Below are 12,360 nucleotides of genomic sequence, written 5' to 3'. Positions count from 1 at the left end.
ATATAAAGACTATGTAATCAACACTCCTATGAAATCTTACATATCCTTACTGATCTACCAGGCCTATCAGTATGAAGATAAGTTGTTGATATCTCCAATTATATGTGTTTTTTTATGTTTCTCCATTAAGATCTGTCAGTATATGCTTATATTTTGAAACTATTATTAAATATTGATACAATCATAATTTTTCATATTTTCCATATGAATTTTTAAAGTTGTATTAAAGCACATTTTTTAAAAATTTATTTGGAGAGAGGGTGTGCTTGAGTAGGAGGAGGGGCAGAGGGGGAGAGAGAATCTCAAGCCTACTCCACACGAGCAGAGCCTGACATGGGGCTCCATCCTATGACCATGACCATGATCATGACATGAGCCAAAATCAAGATTAAGATACTTAACCAACTGAGCCACCCAGATGCCCTGAAGCATAATTTAAACACCATTAAAATCATCCATTTTGTGAGTGCAGTAAATTTTAGTAAACATATACAGTAATGTAGCTATCCAGATTTGAGATACTCCTATCAACATAAAAAATTTCTCTCATACCCCAGTCCTCCTCGTCTCCTACTTCTGATCTCAAACAAACTGATTTGTCTTCTGTTACTCTAATTTTGGCATTTCCAGAAATTTTCTATAAATGAAATCATACCATATATACTTTTAACATCTGATTTCATTTGCCTCACATGATTTGAAATTCTTACATGCCATTATGTACCCTACTGTCTCATTATTTTCTATTGGTGAATAGTATTCCATTGTTTGGAAGTACCATAGTTCATTTACCACTTGCTGAACATTTGGATTGTTTCCAGTTTGGGGCTTTTATCTGTATTACTGCCATGAATACTCATAAAATTTTGTGTGGATTTATATGTTTTCATTTCTCTTGGATAGGTACCAGGAAGTAGAAATTGCTGGGTTGTATGTTAGGTGCTTGTTTAAATAAAAATCCTAGAATACCTTCCAGAGGGACTCCATAATTTACATTGCAGATATCATCATATAGGTGTAACAGTTTTTCAACATCTTTTCTGATACTTGATGTGAATCTTTTTAATTTTGGCCATTCTAGTAAGTTATAGTGATAACTCATTGTACTTTTACTTATTTTTTTAAGATTTTATTTGTTTACTTATTTTAGAGAGTATGAGCAGGGAAAGAAGCATAGGGAGAGAGAATCTGAAGCCAACTTCATACTGAGCTTGCAGCCTGACACGGAGCTTCATCTCATGAGTCTGAGATTATGACCTGAGCCAAAACCAAGAGTCAGACACTTAACTGACTGAGCCACCCAGGTTCCCCTCTCATTGTGATTTTTTTTTTTTTTGAAGATTTTATTTATTTGAGATAGAATGACCAAGAGCTGGCAGTGGGGGAACAGAGGGAGAGGGAGCGGCAGACTTCCAGCTGAGCAGGGAGCCCAATGTGGGGCTTGATCCCAGAACCCTGAGATCATGACCTGAGCTGAAGTCAGACACTTAATTGCTTGAGCCACCCAGGCACCCCTCTCATTGTGATTTTTGTGATTTTAATTCACATCTCCTTAATGACTAATAATGTGGAGAATATTTTCATGTTTTTTTTTCTGTGTATCTTCTTTAGTGAAATATCTATTCAGATCATTTGTCCAATTTTTACTGATACTATGGGTCTTGTTAGTATTCAGTTGTATATGTTCTCTATATGGATAAAACTGTTCAATTGAATATATTTTTGGAAAATATTTACAGACAGTGTGTCCCAACTCTTTGTTTTGTTAATAGTACCTTTTCAAGAACAAAACTTTAGGTTTTGAAATAGAAATGATAAATTATTTTAAAAATTCATACTTTCATGTGGCATCTAAGAAGTCTTCACCTAAGTGAGTCATACAAGTTTTTTCCTAAATTTTCTTCTATAAGTGTTATAATTTTGGGCTTTACAACTAAGTCTGTGATCCATTTTAAGGATAAAATTGAAGTTATTTTTTTGTTTTGTTTTTACACATGAATACTAGTTGTTCCAGCAACATTTATTGAAAATATTATTGTTTCCCATTGAATTACCTTGGACCCTCTTTAAAAATTACTGATCACATATGTGTGGGTCCTCCTAGGAACTCATTGTCCCCTTCCATTATTTATAGGTCTATCTGCAAGCCAATACTTATGGTTTGGATTACTATAGCATTATAAGGGTTTTGACATCAAGAGTGTAAGTCCTCTAACTTTTCTTTTTCAAAGTTATTGTGGCTATTTTTGATATGTTGGCTTTCCATACACATTTTAGAGTCTGGTTTTCAATTTCAACAAAAAAATCCTACATAGATTTAGTTTGAAGTCACACCGAATCTATCAATAAACATGAAATTGTGGTATTAATACTATTCAATCTTTTGACTCATTTAAATGGTACAAATTTTTATCTGTCTGGCTTTTTTCACTTGGCATAATGTCCTTCAGGTTTATCTATGTTGTCTCAAATGGCAAGATTTCCCTCTTTTTCATCGCTGAGTAATATCCCATTTTATATATGTACCACAGTCTCTTGATCCAAACATTTAGGTTGTTTGCATATCTTGGCTATTGTAAATAATGTTGCAGTGAACATGAGAATTCAGATACTTTTCAAAGTATTGATTTCATTTCCTTTGGATATATACTCATTAGTGAAATTGCTGGATTGTATTGTAGTTCTTTTTCAAATTTTTTGAGGAAACTTCACATTGTTTTCCATAATGGCTATAACTCACTTTTGCTTTGCACCATGCATTACTTGGAAACATATTCCTTAATTTCCCATGTTTTAGAATTTCTTAGTTTTAAACAGAATTTCTTTCTGTTTTTAATTTCTAATTTAATTCTAGTATGGTCAGAGAAATACATGATTGCATTTGTCTTAAATGTATCATGGTTATTTTTATATTCTAATGTATGATTTATCCTCACATATCCTACATTTTTATTTATACTAGAAAACACTGTGTCCTACCACTGTTGAGTAATGTGTGGTATATATGTCAGTGAGTTATTTCATTCTCTATCTTGATTGTGTACTTGTTCTATTACTGAACAGAAATCTTTAAATTAATTTTAATTATTGCTTTGTACTTCTTTTTCTTCTTTAAGTTTTGCTTATTGTGTTTTGGGATTTTGTTGCTATATGCATACACATTTATGAACGTTATTTTATTAATATGCAGACATATATCTCATTATAAAATGGCTTTCTTTGTATCTAGTAATAGTCCTTATTTTAATTTAATTTTTTAAAAGATTTTATTCATGAGAGACAGAGAGGGAGAGAGAGAGAGAGATTGAGACAGAGACACAGGCAGAGGGAGAAGCAGGCTCCATGCAGGGAGTTGGATTGGGACTCGATCCTGGGTCTCCAGGATCAGGCCCTGGGCTGAAGGTGGTGCTAAACCACTGAGACACCCGAGCTGCCCTTAGTCCTTATTTTAATGTCTATTTTATGTGATAGCCACTTCATCTCTCCATTGGTCACTGTTTAATATGTTTTCTTCTATACTTTTATTTTCAACCTATTTGTATTAGAATTGCATTTGAAATAAATTTGTATTTAAGTTTAAAGTCTATCTCTTGTGGAAAGTGTATGGTTGAATATTGTTTTTTTTTTTTTTTTAATCCATTCTGACAGTCTCTGACTTTTAGTTTGAATATTCAATCAATTCACATTTAATGTAATCATTAATATGGCTCAGACTAGGTCTGACATATTTCTTTTTTTCTATCTTCTACTTAGTTTTAAAGAAAGTTTATTGAACAGCTTTTTTAAAAAAAACTAAAGATGAGGGGTATCTGGGTAGATTGGTAAGTTATGCATCCAAGTCTTGATTTTGGCTCAGGTCATAATCTCAGAGTCATGAGATTAAACCCTGCATTGGGCTCAAACTCAACAAGGAGTCTGCTTGAAATTCATTCTCTCCCTTTCCCTCTACCCCTCCCCGTGCTCACACACTCTCTCTCAAAAGTAAATAAAAAAATCTTGAAAAAAAAAAAAAAAGAAAGATGATTTAAACTTAGAACTATTTTTGTTAAAAATGAATTAAATAATACTAGAATATCATTTTAATTCCTTTTGGCAATATTTTTAATATTAAAAAAACTAAAATTTTAGTGGTCACTATAGGGATTTTAATGTGTGTTTAAATTATTATTCCCTTCTGCAAATTGGTACTGGTGTAATTACAGAAAGATAATCTTTTTCACAACAGTGTAACTCAATTTCCCCCCTCACCTGTATGTTATGAACCTGATAATATCATATTTATAGTTGGGCTTTAAATAGTCATGTTTATTAAAGCAGATTATTAAAAGAAGAGAAGAAAATACATGTGCACAGATATATCTGTACATACCCTTTTTAGGAGTGTACTAACTTCAATTTTTGAAGGATAATTTTACTAGATATATAACTCTTGGTTGATAGTTTTCTTCTTTCAAAACATTGAATATGTTACTTGTGCCTTTTTGTCTACAGTGTTTCTAATTAAATGTTGACTATTAATCATATTGTTGTCCTCAGTATGTGATGTGTGGTGATTTCTTCTTACTGCTTCCAGGATTCTTCCAGTGTTTGGGGATTGAACAATTGTAATAATTTTTACTGGAGTTCACTGATTTTTTGCTCTTGACATTTCAAATTTATCATTGGGTTTATCTAGTGAAAATTTCACTTCAATGATTATACTTGTAAATCTCTTGAATTTTCCTTTGATTCTTTATGTAGTTTCAATTTCTAATATATCCCCTATTGTTGACTCTGTGATAGCATGTTCTTTGAACATATTTAGAGTAGATTCTCACCTAAAGTGGTTTCACTGAGCTGAGGAAGCAGAGATCAGTTTCTAAGGACTGCTTTGTTTTCTGAGTGTAGATATGGGTCACATTTATTACCTCTTGATTGAGATCTGGGCACTGTGAATAGTATGTTGCAGCAACTCTGGATGGATTTTATTTTTATTTTTCTGTAGTTGTTTGTTTCACTAACTTGCCTTGACTTAACTGACAGAATGTACCTCCCCTATAGTGGTATATTGACCCTGATATCTTTATTAGGCTTTTGAAATAGTCTCAATATTTTAAATACTGTAATGCTTTGTATAGTTTAAGTATATTTTATTTTCTCAAGTGAGCATTACTTTTCTCTTCTTGTCCCTTTTCTGAAGTCCCCATATGTCTAGGTAGTGTTGATATTCCTATCACCTCAAGACTCTTGGAAAATGGGTAGAGATGACTGATGGAGTAATAGGGTTGCATCATTAATGGCACCACCAGTTAATAGTATCATCAGAACATTTCTTTCTTTCCTTTTGTTTTTAAAGATTATTTATTTATTTATTTATTTATTTATTTATTTATTTGAGAGAGAGAGAGAGAGAGAAGAGTGAGTAGGAGGGAGAGAAATACTGAAGCAGGCTCCGCACTGAGCATAGAGATGATTTAGGGTTCAATCCCACAATCCCAAGATCATGACCTGAACCAAAACCAAGAGTTTGATGCTCAACCAACTGAGCTTTCAAGGCACCCCTAATCAGAATACTTCTCAAGAATCACATATATTCTGGATATTCTTAGGAATTTGGGGATATAGGTACCTGATAAGGCATAATTCCTCTTCTCCTAGTATTTATAGTTTATTGGGATACAGAAAATATATATTGTAAGAAATATGATGATGCAAGTCAGTCATGTTAAGGATTTTTTTGAGTAGTGAAAACATTAAGCAGTCATACAGAAGTTTGCATGGATCTCATGGGGAGAGATTAAACAGAAGTCTTAAATACCTTTCCTAGGGAATGGACAGTACTATAAATGAATAGAGTGAAGAGATTTTAAGGTACAAAAGGTAACACCCAAAACACAATGGATAGTAACTGATAGTTAACCTTCATAATTGAAGGGCAATGGTGGTGAGTGTAGTGTACTAGAGAGTAAATGATAATGTACAAGTAAGCTATTGCTTAGCTTCTGCTACTTGTTGTCCAAAGTAATGAAAATCCACGTATTGCCATACCGCCCAACCTTTCAAAAAGTTTAGAAATGTAATTTTTTTTGGTGCAGAATCTCCCATTTTTTATTTATTTTCAAATTTTTAAAATCTTCAAAAATTTTTTTTTCAGAATCTCCCAATTTTTAAATGTAGGCAACCCACAAAATATTTTATCATTGTGGAGGCCAAAGAAATTATGTCTGGGATTGAATTTGGCATACTGGGTCTGTCCACCTCAGAGTTTACACATTCTGAAAGGAAGATTAAGCCTGTGGCGGGAAAAATTGTCTTAAACATATTCTGTACCAGAAATAATTACTTAATGGCTTAGCATAGTCAGCTGGGCTGCTTCCCTGTAGCATTTGATGCTTGCTATTGCAACTTAATAAGCATAAAGTAATGGAAACACCTTTATATCCTTTAGAAAACAGATGCATTTGAATTTTATTTAGAAATTCATGGCTAAAACTTGTAAACAGAATCATTATTTTCATGTACTTAAGTGTTTGGATTCAGGGCTCTTTGGGTTTGTAAAATTAACATTTTTTAAGAAGAAACAAAAAAACTACCTTGCAAATACCAACTCAGTTTTACACAACAGATTGCAGTGTCTCCACAGGGGCTGCAAGCTCACCAGTGTGCATAATACCCAAATATTTTACCAATTTAAAATGTACATGTTATTTACCAGCTAGATTTCAGCATCTCTGGTAAACCATTAAATCTATAGTCTCAATATCTGTTCCAGCATTTTTAAAGTGTGCATTATCCTTGGTTAACTCATGGAGAACAAATTCTTTAACAATGATAATGCCCTGGAAAAATAGATGTTCCCTTTGAATGCCCTTACTGCTCAGTTTAGACCTGAGTGCAAACTTCTTGAGATTCAGGTTGGCTTTCTTACACCAAAATGTAGTTTTCAATGGTAAAAGCAAAACAACAACTCAGAGAAAATTCTCAGTTTCTCACATATCTAGAAGAATATTTAAAGCAACATTTTTGTGAGTTAAATGTAAGTGAATTCGAACTATGTAAATATTGCTTCCTTCAACAAATGAGGAACTAAAATTAATACAGGGTAAGATTTAACAAAGAAATGAAGTGCTCCTGTTGAACCCAAACTATCGAAATACTGGTGAAGTCCCTTCTGTAAGTGAATACAGTGATCATTCCAGGACATTTTCCTCTTGCTTGATCATGTATATGCATATGCACATGTGTGTGTGTGTGTGTGTGTGTGTGCGCGTGTGCGTGTGTATTCTGTGCAGCAGTTTATCTAGTGAATAGGCTAAATCAATTTTGTTAAGTGTTTTTACTAACATTTATGTGATTGTTAACATTTTACCAGATGTTGGTCTTGACTTCATTTCCATTGAGCTTACAAACTAGGTAACATACAAAGAGTCCTCCAGTTCTGTCTATGTAAACTCTTTAACCTTAATCTCTTAATTGTATCTTGTTTGATCAAAGCCCTAAATAGCTAATCATATTTTCAGTGAACTTGTCTTCAAACAAATCACAAAACCGTGTGTTGGAGATTTCTTTTTTGTTTTATTCTCTTTATTTATTTTTTTTTCCTTTTTTTTTCTTTGTTCCATTTATGGGTGTTTTAGAGAAAAAATATAGAAATTACATTAAGATTGCATTAAAAAGAAAAGGAAATGAGTCTTTTTTGGGGGGTATGAGTCTTAATTTGGTTTAATACAGAACACTTTATTTTGTACCAAAATACCTCAGTCTTTATTGTTTAAAATCAATTAAGATATATTATCTACCTCTTTATGAATGTGAAGTGAGGTGCAAAGTCCATTTATTGCATTATTGGCTTAATTTCACCAACTCTGAATACAGTTAGGGATGATCTATGTAGCTGAAGATTTCTGAGGAAATTTTTGAGAAATATATATGCAGTTAAATATTATATAACAAATCTTAATTTCACTGATTGCCATCAAATACTTCCTGAATGTGTGCTTAAAGATATTTAAGAAGACCAAAGATAAATCAGAACTTGAGTTCATGGTATTTCTATCTGTGCAGATTCTTTTTTGTTGATTAAAATATTCTTGGCTGTTAGTTTGGATGGTGCCTTGTCTTATTTAAATGGAATGAAATATATCATGGTTGTGACTAAGGACAGTTTCATTAACACAAGTCCACATACCATTCTCTATCTTAAATCATATATGAATTTTTCATGGCTTGATTTTGTTTTGTTTCTGGTTGGAAAGTCTTTATTCTCTATACTTTGTTTTATCTGTCATGTATTTTCTCACCACAAATCTATATTTTTACTTTCATCCATCCAAGAGTCAAGGTCTATGCCTTGGAAGAAGTTTTTCCTTTTATCTGATTTTTCTGGGGCTAATTGGACTGTTTTGGGAGTGTTCTTTAATACCATACTTCTAGGTTATAGGTAAGTTTTCTGTTTCCAAATTTTCAGAGTATCTAGAAATTCTGTTTAAGTCTGTATATAAGAATTTCACTGTAACTATTGAATTTATACTTTGATTTAAAAATTATGTTGTGATATTTTTTTTTTGTTAAGTGCTCATATAAGAGTAAATTTGGTCACCTTTGGATATAGAGAATGTTCTTTCTTATAACTATGATAAACAAAATGGCTTTGAAATCATCTGGGATGGGAGGCAGAGGTTTTTTTTTTTTTTTTTTTGGAAGTATATCGAGAGGTGTGGAATTCAGATAATGGTCAGGGCCCTGGACAATCACAGATCATGAAGAATAGTTAAAATTTTATTTTATTTTTATCTTCCATTGTCTTTAAGCTTACTTCAGTGGGATAATTCCCTTTCCTTGCCCCTAGATGGCAACTCAGGCTGATCTGATGACTTTTCCCCTCTCCTAAATGATAAATAGTTTAGTCGTAATACCATGTCAAATTGCCAACACAGTTTTGACTTAATTTTTAGAATGTAACATTTAAGATATTGATGAAACCATTCAATTTTGTTTCCAAGATGTTAAAGCTGAAGTTCTTAGATGGTCTTGATGAAAATTAAACCTGACTTTTTTGGGGGGTATATTCATAGATTCTCTATCAGTTCCTTTAGGACCTGGAGATGGCTGGCACTGTATTTGACTCAACATCCTGTGTAATCATCTTTGGGTTAATTGTACAGTTCTTTGTGTTTGGTGGTAGACATCTGGGTTGTTGCTATTGAAATCTTTTGCAGTTTACCTCATCCACTGGCCTTCATCTTTCTGATGGGAAACTCACATGCCTTCCTCAGACTAACTCTAAACTGACACCGATGCAGCAGCAAATTGATTGCAATATAGATCATACACTCCTGACTCCATCACCGGAACAAGTAGTCAGCTCCTATCTTCCTGTGTAGATTTTCTTGTTTGAGAATCCAATGCAAATTCTTAGCTACTTTAATTTTCATATATGATAGTCAGACTTCTCCTGTACTCCTCAGAATTTCAGAATATATGAGGCCAAGATCTCTCAGTAATTCCCCTGAAGCTTTCATAGTTTACCTTAATGTGAAGGGCTAAGAGGTGCATCTCCCTTATGTCCTCCAGAGGGAGGGAAGTTACTGGTAAGGCACTATGAAAAATCTTTCTTTACCGAAGTCTTCCTTCTTCCCTAACCCTGACTCCTTATATATTCATGAACTTTGTACAAGATTCTGGGGACATTTGATTGTAAATTTGTCTGGGGCATGTAGTAGTCTTCCACACAGATTCCATTACTGGTTTTTGTTTTTCTTAAATATAACTTGAGTAATTTTCTTAAAAAGTCTGTTATAGTTTTCCACAGTTAGCAAACCACTGATCAGATGGTACAGGTTCAGTTAAAAAATAAAGGACAGCCCAGCTAGAAAAACTTAACTTTATAAAATTAAGAATTTAAAGATTTTTTTTAATCTGTTTTTCTACTTATTACATTCAGAGAGTTGACCTGGAGTTCAAACCAAAAGTAAAATTTATGCCCTTATTGAAAATCTAGGGAAAATTGCCTTTCACATGACCTACGGAAATAACCTTCATTTTCTTATAATCAAAAATAAATTCAAATCAGTTTCTGTTCTCAGGTTGAATATTAATATTCAGAATATTTTCTGTGCTATGGAATATATTGTCTATTTGGTGATTTGTTTAAGGTAATTGTTCTTGTGTCTGCTTATGTTTGAAATTGAAATAATGGAAAATAGTACTGTTGATATTTCAATAAATGGTCATAGACTTTTAGGAATAACCTCAAAGGTCATTTAGTTCAACATTCTTGCTTCATAGATAAATATATAGTAATAACAATACTCATATGGAGCTTTTCAGGATGTGAGAATCCAAAGAAGTTATTAGCCTTGTTCAAGGTCAAAGAGACTTGCACGTTTCTGAGTTCTCAGCCTACTTTTTTATATTACATGGTGATTGGGACACCTAATTCAAGCTGGAAAACTGAGTGATAAAATTTTTTGCTACAAAGTGAAATAAATCAAAGAATTATATTTTTGCTCTAGGCCTCAAAGAGGCAACTACAAATATACTGGTTATTAGCATTATGAAAAATATCATGATAGTTTCCTTTTGATTCCAGGAGCAAACCCAATGAGATCTACATAAATGAAAGGACAAGGCACATAATGTAATGGAATGTGTGTACCTGAGCTTCCAAATATTTAGGTGATAGGATTTTTCAGTTCTAAGGAAAATGAATATTTCATTTTTAATTAAAGACCTAATAGATCATTTAGAAATAGATTTCTCATAATTTTTAGTTTCCTCTTTTATGTCAGCATTGTCATAAAAATGGTTATTCAGTTATTCAGCATATTGATAATCAGGACATTGAAATACGCAATTGTTTTTGATAGTGTGGATTCTTCCCTTGGATTTTGCTTACCTAGTCAGGATATAATGAAAATCATTCTGCCTCAGATCTTTTGTCATTACTGATACTCTCAAGGTGGTTTCAATAGCTAGAGAGAGACGCACTGCAAATACCAGGGGAATTAAAAAAAAAAGTTGTTTATAGGCTACTTATGTGCAAATGAAGGCATTTAATTGTAGTGTGTCTTCCATGATAAATGGGGGGAAAAATCTTGAATAAATTTCCCATTATAAAATAAGAAATTGTCATGCCTTGCCCTTTTCATTTGCTCCTTGAGAAAGGTGAACTTCTCTAAAAAAATTTATACTGGTAGAGCTGCTTTTATTCAGCTAATGAACTACAGGAGCTTGGGAAATGGCACTGTGTAGAATGGTATTAGAGAGCGGAAATAGAAACATGTTTACATTATTAATTTAATAGGATTTTTAAAAAAACAAGTTTTCTTCTCAATTTTATGTAGCAATTCATGAGTAACATTTAAGAGGCGGGCAGAAGAATTGTATTGGATTCAGCATTGGCTTGGACAACCACATAGTGTCTCATCAAGGACCAAGTTCCTCCAGGCAAGTAGGTCCTTTTCAGATCAGAAGTTTGCTTTTTGAGTTCAGGGTTAAAGACCCACTAAATGTACCGGAAACTGTTTTCTGAAGTGTCAGCATAGCAGATACTGCCTTCTGGAAAAGAAACAATTCATTAAAGGTCCTGCCCAGTCAAGCTGTAGCAGACAGGATGTAAAATTGGTATATTAGAGTTGGAAATGGGATTTTTCTTTGAGCATTGAAGCTATTCCTTCTGCTCATACACAGGAAAGTTCTTTACTGGAAAAAGGGGGAAATTAAGTGTCATGTGAACAAGCAGCACTAGGCAAACAGTGGAAAAGTCAAGGACACAAGTATGATTATCAGAGAAAAAAAATCCTGTTTTTGTCCTATTTTCTAATATTTCAGTAAATTTTTCTTTAACAGTTCATATAGTTATGTTGCTATGAAAATCACTTTCATTATCAGTTTTTTTTTTTTTTGCTATGACCAGCCTTGAACATGAGCAGTGATTTCTTATTACTGATGATTTTAAACTGTGAGATCCATTTACAGAAATAGTTCCAAACCACCTTTATCAGCCAATCAGTTTTCTTCTAAGCATGCCTATTGCAGATAATCTTTAAATTTACTCAGACTTCTTGGCTATGAAGTGTAATAAAAATCAATTGTTTCTGAAGAATTTAACTGCTGCATTTCATAAACAGAGGTTGGCTTTACCAAGTAGAGGCTTTTATTATTTTGCTCTAGGCTAAGCTTGATGTTGGATGGTGCAAGATTAGTTTTCCTACCACAGTAGTCTAGTTTAACATACATGAACCCAAAGAGCAGTATCTCTGAGGAGATGGTGTTAGTTTAAGTAAAACTACAAAACCATTTTGTGTGTGTGTGTGTGTGTGTGTGTGTGTGTGTGTGAGAAGATTTCAATGGGCCAAACCAAGTTAATATTAAGTTTTC

Source organism: Canis lupus, chromosome 11 (assembly GCF_003254725.2).
Source record: "Canis lupus dingo isolate Sandy chromosome 11, ASM325472v2, whole genome shotgun sequence".
Lineage (NCBI taxonomy): Eukaryota > Metazoa > Chordata > Mammalia > Carnivora > Canidae > Canis > Canis lupus.
This window is presented reverse-complemented; position numbering follows the sequence as displayed.